This window comes from Culex pipiens, chromosome 2 (assembly GCF_016801865.2).
Source record: "Culex pipiens pallens isolate TS chromosome 2, TS_CPP_V2, whole genome shotgun sequence".
NCBI classification, from domain to species: Eukaryota; Metazoa; Arthropoda; class Insecta; order Diptera; family Culicidae; genus Culex; species Culex pipiens.
Window position 1 is genome coordinate 63,142,403 of NC_068938.1, and position 18,934 is coordinate 63,161,336.

General features: G+C 32.9%; 1 protein-coding gene across 1 annotated transcript in view; it reads right to left on the bottom strand.

The window, feature by feature from the left end:
• The window catches only part of LOC120428792 (uncharacterized), a 244,909-nt gene extending 226,536 nt beyond the window's left edge, over nt 1-18,373 (bottom strand). The window contains exon 1 of the mRNA XM_052707394.1: nt 17,712-18,373. The gene's annotated coding sequence lies outside the window, so the exon portion shown is untranslated. The remainder of the gene's footprint in view (nt 1-17,711) is intronic.
• Between the last annotated feature and the right edge of the window lie 561 nt (nt 18,374-18,934).

Genomic DNA, 18,934 nt, shown 5'->3' on the forward strand with positions numbered 1-18,934 from the left:
ACTTTATTGTGGCTTTCGAATCTCATCGTTCTTAAAACTGGAGAAGACACCGCCAGGCTGAGTTGGACACAGCGAAATCCATCCATCCTTGGCTTCCGTAGAAAACACTCGACGCCGGGTTTGAGCATAAAAACCACAACGAAAGATTAATTCCACACCTTTTCATAATTTTTAATTCCTCACCCCGAGCAGGGGTAAATAACACGGGAATACCAAATTTTGGTATTACTTGGGCAAATAACAGGGACCAAAATGTGCCCTTGGTTGCCCAGTAATAGATGGTAAAATACCATGAAATCATACCAAAGTCTAGTATGTGGAAGGGCACAACAATACCAAACCATGTTATTCCAAGGGTAAAATAATACCTCAAAATAAAACCATTTCAATACCAAATTGAGGTCTTCTGGATTTTTGAACATTGCTTGAATACCAAAACTTGGTATTGCCATGGTTTAATTTTTAGGTATTACCGCGCCCTTGGAAAATCAGATTTTGGTATTCCTGTGGTCTTCCAAATACATAATTTTGGTATGATTTCATGGTATTTTATAATCTATTACTGGGCAACCAAGAGCACATTTTGGTCCCTGTTATTTGCCCAAGTAATACCTAAATTTGGTATTTTCATACCATTTTTAGTGCAACAGTTGCAGTTAGTGAAAAAACTGAAAAGAAATGATCCATATGCAACAGCCAAATCTACTCAACTGATGATTCCATGTTGTTCTTAGTGATATTCTTCACCACATCGAATGCATTTGTCATTGATGAACGGCCTGTGCTTGAAGTTCTTGAAGATTCTAAAAAATAACAAGATTGAAAAATAAGTGTTATTAAAATGAAACTGGATTGAAATTCACCAAAATTCTATAATCTGTCGATTAACTCGTTTTTCAAAGGTTATATTCAAATGGTTATCTCAACTTAGAGAAATTTCAACGTTTTAAAAAAAAATCTTAGTGGGTATATAAAAAAATGAAAATCAGCTTTAACATTTTTCGGTTTCAAGTCATTTTAGCGCAAAATTAATTATCTCATCAAAATTTATAAAAAAGAATTCCCATAGTTTCAGAGGAATTTGATAAAACACTTTAATACCAAAATAATACCAAAATGTGCCATCCTGACTTAGAAAATTTTCCACAATTTCAAGTCATTTCTTTAGGGGGTATATCAAAAATGTTTAAAATCAAGTTTGAAATTTCCGGTTTTCAATGAAAGCATTCGCTTTGAGACATCATTTTAGCGCAAAATTAATTATTTTGTCAAAATTGGTCAAAATTTTCCCATAGTTTCAGAGGAATTTGATAAAACACTGTAATACCAAAAGAATACCAATATGTGGTGTTCGACCATTGACAAATTCTGCAATTTTGCAATATCAAAACAATACCTTTAATTGGTATGATAGCACATTTTGCTCTTGCATAATCCTTAAGACAAATTTTAAAGGGTCCAGAAATACCAAAATTTGGTATTGATACCAGAGAAAAGTATTATTACGCATTTCCATTGTTATTTACCCATGCTCGGGACTCTCCACTTCCTGATGCTTTTTCCAGGAGAGCAAACCTTAAAAAACATGAGTTCCTCTCGTGTTCAACACGTTCTTCGCATCGTGAAAAGCTAGTTGGTGGCTTAGTCGAGAGAAAGAACACCACAACCAACCGTCAGACAGCAGAATTCATTTCAGCCTCATAACTCAAATAACCGCAGAAAATTACACCAAACGTTACTCCACCCGCACCATCACCACCTTAATTTAACTTTTTCCACAGGAAACTGACGAGCAAAATCTTCGCCCAGAGAGCACAAACACACCTGTGGAAGCTATACTCCATTCTCATTTCTTCTGTCTTCCCGTCCATAAAGAAGAGCAGCCCGGAAAAGCCTGGGAAATTTCCAACCCAACCCATTGCAAGCCACAATTTCCGCTTTTCAGTCCTTGGGTGCGCGAGCTAAGTGATAAAAATTTGATTAAAATTCCGAAAAACTATCCGCCAAGTCAAATAATTGCACCTCAAAGGCATAATTAAAAGTGCTTTTCACAAAAAGCGTCTCTGAGCATGACGGGGTAAGAGTAAAGGTAAATTCTATAATTAAAACTAGTTTTGCTCAAGTAGGATTTGCAAGATATGGGGAGGGGCATGGAAAGACTTTCCAATTATAAACTCCCGATGAGAGTGTGTCTATTATTGAGCCGGCTCAAGTCGATTGAAGCGTTCCAGAAAATGCTTTGTGAATGGGAAAAGTTAGGCGTAAAAGTTTTACTTAGAAGCGTGAGAATATGAACGGAAATTAGTTGATTCTGTTTGTTTGCTGTTTGATAGTGAAAAAACTTTTTCAAACTCAAAAGTTTTCTCAATCAACACTTTGGCACTGCTCTGGCGTGAATTATGCACCTTAAATGTAGATTCAGAATTTAACATTGAATTTTATTTTTTTTTTGTATTTTTGTATTTTTGTATTTTTGTATTTTTGTATTTTTGTATTTTTGTATTTTTGTATTTTTGTATTTTTGTATTTTTGTATTTTTGTATTTTTGTATTTTTGTATTTTTGTATTTTTGTATTTTTGTATTTTTGTATTTTTGTATTTTTGTATTTTTGTATTTTTGTATTTTTGTATTTTTGTATTTTTGTATTTTTGTATTTTTGTATTTTTGTATTTTTGTATTTTTGTATTTTTGTATTTTTGTATTTTTGTATTTTTGTATTTTTGTATTTTTGTATTTTTGTATTTTTGTATTTTTGTATTTTTGTATTTTTGTATTTTTGTATTTTTGTATTTTTGTATTTTTGTATTTTTGTATTTTTGTATTTTTGTATATTTGTATTTTTGTATATTTGTATTTTTGTATATTTGTATTTTTGTATTTTTGTATTTTTGTATTTTTGTATTTTTGTATTTTTGTATTTTTGTATTTTTGTATTTTTGTATTTTTGTATTTTTGTATTTTTGTATTTTTGTATTTTTGTATTTTTGTATTTTTGTATTTTTGTATTTTTGTATTTTTGTATTTTTGTATTTTTGTATTTTTGTATTTTTGTATTTTTGTATTTTTGTATTTTTGTATTTTTGTATTTTTGTATTTTTGTATTTTTGTATTTTTGTATTTTTGTATTTTTGTATTTTTGTATTTTTGTATTTTTGTATTTTTGTATTTTTGTATTTTTGTATTTTTGTATTTTTGTATTTTTGTATTTTTGTATTTTTGTATTTTTGTATTTTTGTATTTTTGTATTTTTGTATTTTTGTATTTTTGTATTTTTGTATTTTTGTATTTTTGTATTTTTGTATTTTTGTATTTTTGTATTTTTGTATTTTTGTATTTTTGTATTTTTGTATTTTTGTATTTTTGTATTTTTGTATTTTTGTATTTTTGTATTTTTGTATTTTTGTATTTTTGTATTTTTGTAATTTTGTAATTTTGTATTTTTGTATTTTTGCATTTTTGCATTTTTGTATTTTTGTATTTTTGTATTTTTGTATTTTTGTATTTTTGTATTTTTGTATTTTTGTATTTTTGTATTTTTGTATTTTTGTATTTTTGTATTTTTGTATTTTTGTATTTTTGTATTTTTGTATTTTTGTATTTTTGTATTTTTGTATTTTTGTATTTTTGTATTTTTGTATTTTTGTATTTTTGTATTTTTGTATTTTTGTATTTTTGTATTTTTGTATTTTTGTATTTTTGTATTTTTGTATTTTTGTATTTTTGTATTTTTGTATTTTTGTATTTTTGTATTTTTGTATTTTTGTATTTTTGTATTTTTGTATTTTTGTATTTTTGTATTTTTGTATTTTTGTATTTTTGTATTTTTGTATTTTTGTATTTTTGTATTTTTGTATTTTTGTATTTTTGTATTTTTGTATTTTTGTATTATTGTATTATTGTATTTTTGTATTTTTGTATTTTTGTATTTTTGTATTTTTGTATTTTTGTATTTTTGTATTTTTGTATTTTTGTATTTTTGTATTTTTGTATTTTTGTATTTTTGTATTTTTGTATTTTTGTATTTTTGTATTTTTGTATTTTTGTATTTTTGTATTTTTGTATTTTTGTATTTTTGTATTTTTGTATTTTTGTATTTTTGTATTTTTGTATTTTTGTATTTTTGTATTTTTGTATTTTTGTATTTTTGTATTTTTGTATTTTTGTATTTTTGTAATTTTGTAATTTTGTATTTTTGTATTTTTGTATTTTTGTATTTTTGTATTTTTGTATTTTTGTATTTTTTTATTTTTGTATTTTTGTATTTTTGTATTTTTGTATTTTTGTATTTTTGTATTTTTGTATTTTTGTATTTTTGTATTTTTGTATTTTTGTATTTTTGTATTTTTGTATTTTTGTATTTTTGTATTTTTGTATTTTTGTATTTTTGTATTTTCGTATTTTTGTATTTACTTATTTGTTTTAGGATTTTGCTGAAAAAATCAGAAAAAAGCAAGATTCATGAAAAGCTTCCTTTTTTTAGATCTATAATTAGCAATTTATCATCCTTTTGTCAAGTCTAGCAAACATAAACAATTATTTTAATTTGAGGTTTTTCTCAGTCATCTCTTACAATTAAGTTAAATTCCTTCCACACAAAACTAGCACACTCAACTTCCATTAAGATTTTTCCTATTCTCAGAACACACACTAATTAATTAAGCGATGGATGAGTCAGGATGACAAGATAACCGGATCCCATATCCCATATCCCATAGAGTAGAGAAGAACCCCAGGAAAGATTCTGACTCCCAGAAGAACCGCACATCTCAATTTGCCATATCTTGTGCCAGTCATCAACTTGTCCAAATCTGATACAGAGTCAGGTCCATAACACGCAGCACGTTGCGTTAGGACATGCCGTACCTGCAAGGTAGGGGAACATGTCCAATTGTGGGGTTTGTGGAAGATTTTTATATCAGAGGGTACACTTTTCTTAAAGAACATGTTTTGATCTTTGATTGGATCTCGAGTTATAATCTAAAGAAAAATATCTGAATACAATAATGTCCCCTGAAGCTCAGGTGGTAGCCGTTATCTTTTGGCCCATCCAGGCCGGCCTGCATTCGTTGGTCATAAAACCAACAAACCTGGACTCAATAGTAGTCCAAGGTACTGCCAGGACATGGCTGTATTCTTGAAAAGAACCATGGTAAAGCTTCCCAAAAGAACAAAACCGCTCCTCGCCCGACAGAGATGATGAAGAAGAAGCCACTGCAGCGTGCACTTTTTATGGGCTATACAGGAACAATCTGACTTGGTGAAAAGACGACAATCTCTGTGAAATCTTGATAAAGAGTTCTAGACTCGAATACAGAATCAACGGAAAAAGTTCACTAAGATCGTATGCTTTGAGGTTTGTTGAAATGTATGAATCTTTTTATAATTTTGTAAAATTACTCAATTTCAATGTCTTTAAGTTTTTCCAAAGAAAAGTGTGTAAACACTGACCAGCATCACAAGTCCTGCCAAAGACGAGACAGCACGACGAGGTGCTTCATCCACGCCCGGCCTTCCTTTTGATGGTCACTATGGTCATCGCAGCAGCTTCAAGGCTTGGATGGCCAGAAAGAAGAGCCGGGTGATTCAAACTATTAGCATGCTTATCGTCACGGAGAGGCGGCTCCACCAGCACAACAGACCAGCCCAGGCATTGAAAAAGCACCGGAAGAGGAAGTCGGAGATTTCCACTCTGTGGACGGCCAGGAAAATAGTCCATTGAGGAAAAGCGTTTTGCTTGTTAAACTTTGGTGGCAGTGTTGCCAGACAGTTGTTTGGGAAGCCCGGGTTGGAAACTTTGTTGTTACTTGGCGAAGTTGAGTTCAAAAGATTCGCTTAAGTCGAATTGTTGAAATTTGCTGCAAATATCAACCACCCTCGAGTGTAGGCAACCACTTGAAGGAATCAAGAGCCTTGCTTTGAAAGCACCCCTAGAAAGTGCCATAATGATGCTTCTGTTGCAGCAGCCGAGCACATCCAACAGACAATCTAAACTGCCCACTGCACAGTCGGGCAGTGCATGAAGCTTTTCACAAAAGTCATTTCAATTGGGGTGACTTCTGCCAAAGAAAGCCAGACTTGAGGAAGCAATCTCCCACCTGGGAGGGGGAGTAGCGCAATCGCATGATGCTTTTCAATTAGCTTTCTTGAGGTGAAATTTGAGTTCATGTTGCAGGATCTAGAGAAATGAAGCAGTCCAAATCCTCGTCCTTCTTCTTAGAACATGTTCCTTCGGAATAGCCCAGAAGATTGTTTGACTTTTGCTAAGACGATAAGGCGTTTTGAGGACAATGTCCTTACCTTGAGCTATCAGCTACCAAAAGTGCCAGGACTCAAGATGTTGGACAAACAAACAGAGTGAACCAGAGGACCATAAATTGGATACTGCTTAATTAATTTGAATAAGACTACCTGGCAGAGTAACGAAATTGCGACACGTTCATTTGCATCCATCTGGAATGCTGCTGACGTGGGCGTGGGTGTGTGAGTCTGGTCGATTAATAATTGGCTGCTATTGCATTACAAAGGTATTCAAATGATTTGGCCGCACCACCACTCATTGGAATTCGAAACCATGGTATAAATTACGAACAGAACAATGACTATATGGTGAGCGCTAAATGGACACTTGCGAGAACATTTACATAATTGTGGCTGGATTGATTACTTCGGAAACGGATAAGAGCATTCGCAACATTCGCAACTCCAAGGAACAATAGCTGGGCGAGGGCTACAATGTTGCTTCCTATGCTAAAAGGTGGCACTTCGAAGACAGGAACCCGGCCAACCGTGCGAATCGCCAACCTGTCTCGATCCGTTTGATTAATGGTTCCGGCGGAAGCGTCTTTTGATTTATAATTTACGTGGCAGAGCACTGAACGCCACCGCAGCTACAGCGACCATCTTTGAGGTTCAGGTAGTCATAACTGGTCAGTTGTGTGAAGACCAATAGCTGGGTGATCCAGTGGTTTTCAAAGCAATTATATTTATAATGTATCTTATTTCATCTAGTAACCTCTGTCTTTGCTTTTTTATAGAATTTTTTGAAAAAGCATTTTGAAATTTGTTTATGGATTTGTATTTTTTTTGAAATTATAAGTAACTTGTTTTCTGTTGCAGACTGCCCATAAAAGGGCTATGAAAATATTCTTAAAAAATGTATCTTCTGAAGGTTTTTTTCTGATCAATTTGTGCCTTAGGCAAAGTTGTTCGAGACTTTTCAGAAAAAAGTTATGTACAAAATTTTCAAGTTAATTGCGTAAAATTATCATTTTTGAGCTATCGTAGAAATTGGTCAAAATTAATTTGGCAGTGTTGCCAATTTTGCAAATCACCATGATTTTCGAAAACAGCTAAAAAAAAACTTATTGCTACTTCAATTTCACCTCTAAAAAATAAGGTAAAAAATAAACTTATATTCCACAGTTTTCAAAAATTTAGATTTTTTTAAATGGCATCACTACCAGATGAATTCAGTAACAACTTTTCAAAAGGGCGAAACCCTCAGATGTAAACAAACTGAGTTTTCATCAGAATCATTTAAAGCGAACAAAACTGATTCTAAAACACCCTCCAACATCTCAAAACTCCGAAAATACGTAGTTTTACAAGCAAAAAACAAAAGGGCAAATCAACAACATCTATCAAAACAAACCAAATTGAATTTCCGCCCTTGTGTTTTCACCCAATCACGAGGGGCGAATGTAGTGTTTTCTGCAAGTTCCGGCGTATATTTAGAAACACTAAATTTTCGTTATAATTTAGTGAATTTTAACCTGCCAATTCTCAAAATGGATCAAAATGTATGTTTCCGATGACTCTGACCACAATTCCACAACAACGCAGATTTCTATGAACCTAAATACATAACTTTTTAATTTCAATTATTGTAGTATCGGATCTGGTCTGGTTTCACAATCTAGACATGAAGGTCCATAATTTACCGGTTCTTGGGACATCCGGGGATTCTGGGTCGAGCAGTTGCAGGACAAAATTTAGTGTAGGGAGGTTTAGGAGCAATGCTGTACAAAATCATCGCCTCCGTAACCATTGAAGCTATGCAAAGATTGAGAAGGCAGGATGGTGTCGCGGGATAGCCTAGTCGTCAGCTACCATGTCTCCCACTTCCGGCGGGGACACCCCAAGGAACGTCACTTCAATATAGACCACATCGTCAAACCAACTTGCTACTTACTGTGTATCATAGCCGTGATCCTTGCTCAACGATTCTTGGCCTGAATAAGACTCCTTCTGAAGGCTTTCTAACCCATTTTTTATCACTGAGGTCGCAAATATCACTGTATTATCACTGACTGTAACGTTTCACAATGATAAATTTGTTGTTTAACCACTTTTTTCCTTAAAAACCCGAAAAATGAAAAAAACACAAAAAGGCGAATCGGTTGTTTACTTCTGCTTTTTGGCGTAACCTGACGGGCGATTCCGTTGTTTTATTTGGGTGTGTGGCGAATACGGTCGGGCGAAATGTAGGCACGTTCTTCAAAAAGGCGTAATTTCTATTTCTCAATTTTTAGTAGCAAAAACACCAAAATTAATTTCAAATTGTTCTCTATGATGAAGTTATTGCTATTTTCTATTACGTTTTGACAAAATTGATGGTTTTCATGCTTTTTTGTGGAAATAGGAATTAATCGAAATTGCAAAATTTTTAATGTTGATTTTCCCGAAACGGCAGGATTGTAGGTTTGACCCTTTTGAAATGTTGTTACTGAATTTTTACCAACTTTTGTCAAAGATCAAAAGATTTCATTTCTTTTCATCTAAAACATTGCCAAAAATGAGAATTTTCAAATAATTCTTTTGCATCAAAATGACCAAAACACCAATCTAATGTTAAGTTGCATTGAAGAAGATTTAGTGACGAACACTAACACGCGCTTTTCTCGGTAAACTTGTTAGACACAATAGCAAAATTTTTCGATTATAAGCAAAGACAATCTACAAAAGGATTTGCTCCAAAACATAAAGTTTTCTTTTTTATGCATTATTTTTTTGTAAGAAAAAGACAGCAATTTTTTTAATTTATGTGTAACGTTTAAGAAAATTCTTCACTTTTTACAAAGTGCACAAACATTTTTGGTTGTGCTTTCCATGTTTCAATTTTGCTTAAAATTTAATTAAGTTTAGTTTTTTTCCTAGAAAATTAATAAAATGCTTAAAATATCGATCTCATAGTATTTTTTTTTTAATTTTACCCTATGAAATTTATTTTACTAAAACTACCTATGAATTTAAACGAATGGTTGAATTCGAATAAAGTCACTCTCCCAACACCAAAATTGAAGATACAATTAATGTATTCTTAATAGAAAATTTTCCACAGGTTCCAAAAATGCATGATTTGAGTACTTCAATGTGGTCGACAAGAATAACGATTTGAAGTTACGTTTTAAAATGAAGCTTCAATCAAAATATAATTTGAATAATTTTTTTCTACAAAAACAATATAGACAAAAAATAAGGTTTATAATTAAATTTAAAAATAAAATCATAAGAATCGTGTTGTTCCAGTAATATTTTTAAACTGCAGTATATCATTTGATCCAAACAAAAGTAGATTTTTGAAAAAACCATATTTTTTTAGTAATATTATAATAAAGAAAAAAATCATAAAAAAATTATGTGGTTTGATGCCCATATTGTAATTGACAAAAATATTAGTTTTAAAAAATACGGTATTATGTGATGAAATAAGGTTTAGGGTATTAGTTTAAAAAAAAAATGTTTTTTACATATAAAACTGTAATTCAGTGAAAATGTAACAACATTTTGCGTCGTTTGATATTCAAATTGCAAATAGTTTAACTTTAGGTATTAAAAATGTGGTACTTTAAAAAATCAAAATTTTATATGGGTAATTCTCTACCAACTCACACGAAATCGGGAAAAGTTGCCCCGACCCCTCTTCGATTTGCGTGAAACTTTGTCCTAAGGGGGAACTTTTGTCCCTGATCACGAATCCGAGGTCCGTTTTTTGATTTCTCGTGACGGAGGGGCGGTACGACCCCTTCCATTTTTCAACATGCGAAAAAAGAGGTGTTTTTCAATAATTTGCAGCCTGAAACGGTGATGAGATAGAAATTTGGTGTCAAAGGGACTTTTATGTAAAATTAGACGCCCGATTTGATGGCGTACTCAGAATTCCGAAAAAACGTATTTTTCATCGAAAAAAACACTAAGAAAGTTTTAAAAATTCTCTCATTTTCCGTTACTCGACTGTAAAATTTTTTGGAACATGTCATTTGACCCAGAAGGGTCATTTTTTCGTTTAGAACAAAATTTTTCATTTTAAAATTTCGTGTTCTTCTAACTTTGCAGGGTTATTTTTTAGAGTGTAACAATGTTCTACAAAGTTGTAGAGCAGACAATAACAAATTTTTTTATATATAGACATAAGGGGTTTGCTTGTAAATATCACGAGTTATCGCGATTCTACGAAAAAAAGTTTTGAAAAAGTTACTTTTTGCGTTTCTCTTTGTTTCGTCGTCCGTGTCTGTCGCGGGTGACCATGAATGGCCATGATCGATGACGACCAACTTTTTCATAACTTTTTTTCGTAAAATCGTGATTGTCTGCTCTACAACATTGTAGAACATTGTTACACTCTAAAAAATAACCCTGCAAAGTTAGAAAAAACACGAAATTTTAAAATGAAAAATTTTGTTCTAAATGAAAAAATGACCCTTCTGGGACAATGTAGATTCGAAAAGTACATAAAATTTCCCATAAAATGACATGTTTCAAAAAAAATTTACAGTCGAGTAACGGAAAATGAGAGAATTTAAAAAAAAATTAAGTGTTTTTTTCGATGAAAAATACGTTTTTTCGGAATTCTGAGTACGCCATAAAAAAAGTCCCTTTGACACCAAATTTCTATCTCATCACCGTTTCAGGCTGCAAATTATTGAAAAACACCTCTTTTTTCGCATGTTCAAAAATGGAAGGGGTCGTACCGCCCTCCGTCACGAGATATCAAAAAACGGACCTCGGATTTGTGATCAGGGACAAAAGTTACCCCTTAGGCCAAAGTTTCACGCAAATCGAAGAGGGGTCGGGGCAACTGCTGTGTGAGTTGGCGGAGAATTACCCTTTACTAGAAAAGTATTGATTTTTGTAGAGTGTCTCATTGTTCCCCAGCTGTCTCATTGTTCTTGCCAAGTGCGTCTACAATGAGACAGTTGAATAACTCTGGCTGTAGACGTCAGATCGATCTCATATTTTGGTCAATGTTAGAACAAATTAAGAGAAAGAAAATGCAACAAAAAGCTCTTCAAAACATGCTAATGAAAAAAAAAACAAAAATCGTTGATGTTTGAAAACCAAAAATGTCTCATTGATGACTACCCTACCCTACGCGAAAAAAAACAATATTTTTATGAAGGTTTTCATCAAACATTACCCAACTAGTTTTTTTTTTTCATTTTTTGAAATGTTGCAAAGGACCAACATTTTCAACTGTCGTTAGTGCAAGACGGATGTTTTTGTTTTGGCAAAACTAAGATTTTTCTTTAAAAAAATATTGAAAATCACATTCATTTTTTTAAATTACTTTTCGATGTAAAATTTAATTTGCAATCATGATATAGTTTAGTGAAATTTTGACTATAGCTAACATTTTGAAAAGACTAATAGCTTATTATCTCACCTGCTATTTGTTTTTTTTTTCAGAGGTAAACAAAGAATTATAATTTGAAAAATGAAAAAGTTGTACCCAATAATGGTTGAAATTTGAAATCGATGCACTTAAGAAAAATTTAATATTAAAATTTCTTGATTGCAAATTATATTTTAAATGTTATATTAAAATTGTTTTCAATTGTTATCTCAAAGCATTTCAAAATTTAAAAACAACAAACCAAACATTTTAATCAGCCGAAACAAGGTTCAGATGATAAAAGTTTTAAAAATTTTGTAATTCAAATATTTTACAGGTTGATTTAAATTTTAGAAACATTTTTCATGCTTAAGTAATAAAAAGGGAATAAAAAAATATCCTTACATGTTTGGAATTTTAAGAAAATATTCTTAAAATTGAAATATTTTTTAAAAGATGATGCCAAGATAATTTTATATAACAGCAACTAAAATATGAGCCACAGGAATTTAAATCGACAACCACTGCAAAGCATAATTTCCGCACGTTCCAGAAAATCCAGCTCGGGGTGGGCGTTTGACCAGAGCGGAACATTAACCTCTGTGATTATCACATCGTTTCCAATCGATTGCATTTCTAATTGATGACGATTTGGCGCGGCAGCCTGGTCCGATTGCGGTGTACTGTACGTCTGCATTGTATGCAACCTGGACCTGGCGTCTTTCCAGGAATGTCTGATGGGTCTGGTGGTGGTCAATGCTGGTGGTATCAGTGAATAAATCATTTTGTTCATTCAATTTCGTCTAAGTGATGGGATAATAATGGAGGCATGCTGGCATTATGATTATGGGAACGATAATTAGCTGCATAGTTGCAGTCGGGGGTTGTTCACCGTTTGGGAATGTTAATTGACAGTTGACAGACTGGCATAAGGATCAGTATTTGCATAAACTGAACTGAATTCATGGTTTTGTTGAACTTTCTTAAAGCAGTTTTCAGACATTATTTGACTTTAAGCTTACCGATTATCGCTCAGCGATATCAGCTGGGTAAAACTTCGTCTAACCTACTTTGTAGCGCAAAACCTCCTCCCAGATAATGACTTTTGCTCGGCAAACCCATTACACCTGGTTCAAATCGCTCCGCGATAAGACCTCAAAATCCTTTGCATTCCACAGAAGAATTGAATTTAGCACAAATCAACCTTTTCCTGAGGACTTGGGAAGGTAGCGTGGGTGGTGGCGATTTCTCCTCTTTCGGCCAAAGTCTGGCGCGGTTCTTCCCCCCGTAAGATCGATTACCCAGATTAGAACCCGCCTTGGATTTTCGCCAACCCCCGGTAGATAGCACAAGAAGCAGGAGTGTAAGGAGTGTAATTCAATTTCCCGGAAATCCAATGCACTATTTATTTTCTTTTTGCCCTCCTCCAAATGTTCCAGAGTTACGCGGGGGAAGGTCGTCCCGACTCCTCAAGTCGAGTCCTTGCCGTGGTGGCAGAAATCAAATTTCCGGCGATTTAGAACACTCGCAGGCTAAATTTCGGAGCGAGGGATTGGAAAAAAAACAGAATAAAGTCGGTTGTCACTGCCTAACTTGGGGCTGATTTGTTTGGCTTTCCACGACGATATCGGTTTCATAATAAATATAGAACGTTCTGCAGGCAAACAGCAGTGCATTTGTTTTCCCTTCCTCAAACTCTCTGCGCGCGAACGGGAAATGGATATATCAGTCTCGGAGGTCGTCGGTGAGTTTCAACTGAAGTGCGAATCGATTTATGGGAGACGTTTTCCGGGAATTTTTGGTCTGGAAGGGCCGACGCTGCCGCCGCAGGCCGAACTCTTGTGGGTAAACAAAATTTATGACCATTTTGGCGAATGAGGAGAGGCCCTGTGTCGGCACATTGAAGGCTGCGCAGGGGTTGTGGAGTTGATGCTTATGTGATTCATGCCAATTCGGCAGAATTTAATCAGCTGTGAGTCAGCTCGGGGCGATTGTTGGCAGTCTCTAAGCAACATAAGTGATTAATAAACGATCGAAATTTCTAATAAAATTGTGGTAAATAAAACTATTTAAGACATTTTCAAAGTTTTTGACATCAATACAACTTTTGAAACAATCACCATGCATATAAATAGAAATCACCCTGAAAAAGATAACTTTACTGACCCAGCTCCGTTCAACCAATTTACTCAACCATAATTAAGTGCCGCTCGTTTAGCTCTTCACCAGCTCTTCATAACCAATCGGGTTTTAAAATCTGCCCGTAAAACATCTAGCACCGGGCTATTTTGGATGTGCTCCACTTTTCACAGTTTTCACAGAATAGAGTGTATGAGTGTGTGTGTGTGTCTTTAGTTATGATTCAACTTTTCCTACTCACCGCTCACTGGGAAAAACTAATTTATCTCCGTTATAAATCTACACGTTCGAAGAAGGAAGGGGTGCGTCCGAAAACTAGGCCACAGGATATCGGTTTGAAGCTTTTCCGCACACACACACACACACACATAACTCTTTCTTCTTATCTGAGCTTGAATGATGGTAATTTCAAGCCTGAAAACTAACAGAAGACCATTTTTAGAAACTCTAAGGGAAACCACTATTTTCTTCGTTATATTTGTTTCAATGAGAAATCACATTTAAAAATGAAATCCCAGTTCCGTTTTAATGAGTGTATTGCAAAAATCTTGTTGAAAAATCTATTATAAAGAAACAATTTCATTTTTTATAATGTGATTGTCTTCAAACATTTTGAAATTGAGTTATAGAACGTTCCAACAAAGGTAAAAAAGCTGTAAAGATACCAAAAATACATGTCTACACTAGGATGTAACAAAAATGACTTTTTTGGCGGGCATTCAAGGGTTTGTTATGGTGGGCAAACTAAGACCAAATCCAAGAAATGAAGCTGGCGCTTTGCATTTGAATTTTAAATAGGATTTAACCAGTAAAAAAAGATTTTTTTTCAAAAATGACACTATTGAGGCATTTTGGCCACTGAAGCGTTTATTTTCAACATCATTGGCGTGTAGGCCAGATCCTTGCGCATCTTTTGGTATATATAACATTGATTTTTTTTGAAAATGTCCTACAAACATATGAACCACAATAGTTTGTAGACCCTTTGAAAAACTCTGGATGTTATTTCTTAAAACAAAATGCAGTAGTTACATTATGAGTTAGGCGTCAAACTTTTTTCGCACTTAGCAACTAAATTCAGAATTTGAACTCATGACATTTGGGCTACGAATCTGAGTGCGTAACATCTTATTCAGCAGACCAAAATTTATAGAAGGATTCTTTTGTGACGAATTGTAATTATAGTTCCACTTCATCCACAAATAAAATTAAAAAAAAATTAAGTTCGTTCACCAAAAAAAATGAATAAAAGGTCAATGAATACAAGTGCATTTTATTGAAAAATACCTTTTTTTAAATTTTCATTAAACCACCCGTCGACCTTGACCAGACCGTGAAATATAACTTTTTATTTTTTGTCAAATTGTTTTTTTTAGGGCATAAATTGCATAAAAAGCTCATGAATAAAATAACTGCATTTTTTTGGTTTTGCTGATATTAATAAATTTAAATAAATTGATTGAAAACTTTTTTGAACAAAACTGTTTAACAAATGGATTTTTTTTTTTGTAATTTAATGCTAAAATGAAGGAAATCTAAAAAAAGCTTTTGGCTGATATAGGAACTTTTGAATTGTATTGATTGAAATAACTTAATTTCTTTCTTTTCAAATCTGTAAATAGTTTTCAAAAAATCATTGTTTGAAGATAAATATCTTTTTGCAGTATTTTTTTTCTCAATTTTCCAAACATCAAAATATTTAAAACTGGTTCAATGATGCGAAAAATGATTATCTACACAGGAAAATGCATCATTAACAGTTTGTAGTCGATTGCATTTTTATTTTGTTTGAAATCAGAAAGTTTTTTTTAAGTTATTTGCTCCCTGATTTTTTAGGCCAAACTTCAAAAAAAATATATGTTTTTGGTTTTATTTATTGTATTTATGCGAATTAATCTTTTTTCAAACGATAAAGATATAATATTTTGCCTTTATGAAGATTTCTTAACTTTTCCCTAAATAAAACTCAGTTACAGTTAGATTCAGCTTACTTTGGACTAAGGGAAGTTATATTTTTTAAAGTTTCCAGAAATCGACCTTTCTTTATTTGTCAATTTGTCAATTTTCTGTATATGTCAAAAGAAGTCATTTTTGCATTGAATTCTCAATACAATTTTGCTTGCTGATAAAAAAAGAGCGCATGTTGATATTCGAAAATCTGAACAACTAATGATTAGGATGTTTCCAAAAAATAGGTACACGGAGACATAAATCCAGGTTTAAATATGACTGTTCATCACAAAAATTTCGCAAATTACACTTTTTCAATTTTCGAATAATTTTGATTTATTTCAGGGGACTTAAAAAGATAAAGTATAGGATGGTGAAAAAAATTGTGTTCAGGGAAAAATCAAAACAATTGTCAAACAAAATTTCTAAAATATTTTCCGACGAATAATTTAATTTGCAATTGGAATTATGAATTTATTTTTTTGCAAAGGATTAATGTTGATTGTATATTTTAAATACTCGTTTTGCTCGATTATTCAGATAAAGTGGATAGAAGAGTATTAATGATATGCGAAAATATAAACTCAATACACAATAAATATTTTTTCTAAATTTTGCTGAATCTCTCCAATATTGCCGAAACCGAAAATCACTTGAAACACTTATCATTAAATATAAACATATTGAGGATGATGAAAATTAAACAAAAATTTCGTTTTAAATCAGATGCAATTTTTTTTACATTTTAAACTTTTCTAACATTTTAAGAAATTGTAATAGAAATAAAAGTGATTTTGTTTACTTATTTGATGGGTGTTTTTATTGCGAAATAATTTAGTTACAAAATTTCAATAAAACCGAATAGCAATCAATGGAAAAATATTACAATGTGCATAGTTGTTTATGCAACAAGTTGCAAAAGGTAGATTTATTCAGCATTAGTTCAGCCACGAGTCTAACCAACGAGGTTCACCGAGTAGAATAAATACGAAAAGTGCTGAAAAAATCAAGTTGTAGAACTTTTCAACTCTTGTATCGAAAAGTATTACTTGTCGATTACATTTTTTTTTAGTAGAAAAGTAGGCCGTTTCATCGTTAGAGAATGACAAAAAAAGTAGTTTCACGAAGGATTTTCAAAAAAAAAACACATTTCCATCTTTGATATTTTTTCAGCGTGTTTCTACCGGTTTAAACATATTTTGAATTGTAGTGAAATTTTTTTTCGTCGAAAAAATACTTTTTGCGTTGCTGTACATTGAAATTTTACAAAAAAATAAAATATTTTTGATCGATCTTAGACATGCTAAATCTGATTTCAAACGCAGAAAAATGCAATTCTAATTGTTTTCAGTTGGTTTGACTTCTATTTCCTTTAAAATTTTGAAGTTTTTTGAAAAAAAAAAAAATTTCCTTTGATTTTTCGTACCGATTTTGAAGGGAGGGGCGACATAAACTTTATATTTGCAACGGCCTAAATAGGCTACAAAATTCTCCCAATTCAACGTTAAAAATGGTTTTAGAAAATAGTAAAAAAAAACTGCAGAAAAATTTAAAGAAAAACATTTTTTTACATTTTTTTTATATTTTGCAAATTTTTGTTTTAGGCTTTTATTGTGTGATACTCATTAAATAAAAATCAATTGTTCTTTGGTTTTTAACCATGACTAGGGCCAGGGTAAAACATTATTGAAAATATAAATGCCAGTTTCTAATTAAATGCAGTAATATTTTGGAGTATTTGTACAATTAAATTATATTCGATGTGTTTTTGTGGCTTGGTATTTGATTAAAACTTAAAAAAGGAAGAGAACATAAAAAATCTTTACATATCTTATTGTCTTAGGTACTAAAACATCAAAAACGTCCATTTGCATTCTTCATGGAGAATCCCATTTGAAAATTTAACCCAAAACGCTTTGTCTGCCTTCCAAAAGCTCCCCCATAAAACAATCAAACCAACTTTTTCTTTTGCTTCATTGCTGCTGAGCGGTGATGCTCTTATCAACTTACCTCGTTCCTTATTTAATGAGTTGCTCCAGCGACTTTGGGTGGCGCTGGCTCCTCCCGTACCAGAACAAGGACTTCCAACCCGAAGCTCTAATCCCTTTAGCACAAAACGGTTCTTCTTTTATAGTTTTGCACTCCCGCACTGGTGGGTGTTGTGTTCTCGCTCACAGTTGCTTCCGGAGAACCCTTCCAGGACACTTTTGGGCTCAAGTCAGCGGGGGTTGGGAAAAACGCTGTCTATATTTATGATGTTTACCCAGATGATTAAAAATGCACCGAGTTCTGCTGCCAGCAGAAGCTGGAGTGTTTCTGGGCAGGACTTTTATTTTCCACCCAGTTTTGCTGTTTCTGATTCACCGGAGAGCGACCGACCGTCTGGTGGTGGAATTGCAATAGAAAAATGATTAACATATACACATTTACTTCAGAGGAAAAGTCGTTTGCCTTTTTTCCCCAGGACTCAGATCCAGTCACCAGCAGCAACAGCAAGAAGTACGATCAAAAGTAGGAAACTTTTTCACTTAAACTTTCATCTGCACATTCATTTTAATCCTTCCTCCCCATTGGGGAAAATGATGACTTTCTTTCTTCGGGAAAGCTTTTCACAGCAGCAGACTCTGGAATTCCATTCAGGAATTCGTTCTCTGTGTGGTTTTCAGAAAACTATTCCACTCAACATTACACACTGAACATAATGAACACCAGGGGTTTTTTTCTCTCTTGTTGTCTGATGATGACTTCCGATTTAGCTCACTTTTTGCTTCATTTTAGAACAAACATTTTTCACATGTGAGATTCACCAGTTGCCACGTAAAAATACACTCGTTTTACTGTACTTTGGCGCGGCAGTTTTCGTTACAACAGCGACCAACTGTGGAACTGTTTAGTACAAATTCTACGTGTTAGCGCGGATGAAAACGTGAATATTTTTAGCGATTCTTTCACCCGGGTTTGCTAACAAAACTAGAGAAAGTGAGCACTTCTGGCTGAATCACCACCCACAAGCCATTTGCAGCTCAAGCGGAGGATGGTAGCAGTTTTTCCAGTCAACACACTTGGTTTTGTATTTTTTGGGTTTTTTTTTCCTTTTTTGTTGTGGAACTGTTGAGGAGTAGTTTTGCACTGGAGTTGCTAGATTTTAGTTTAGTTTTGTGCCGGGATCGTTGATGAGTCGGAGTTGTTGTGATTAACCATTTAGAAGTTCAGGAGTTCATTTTGAAGCTGAA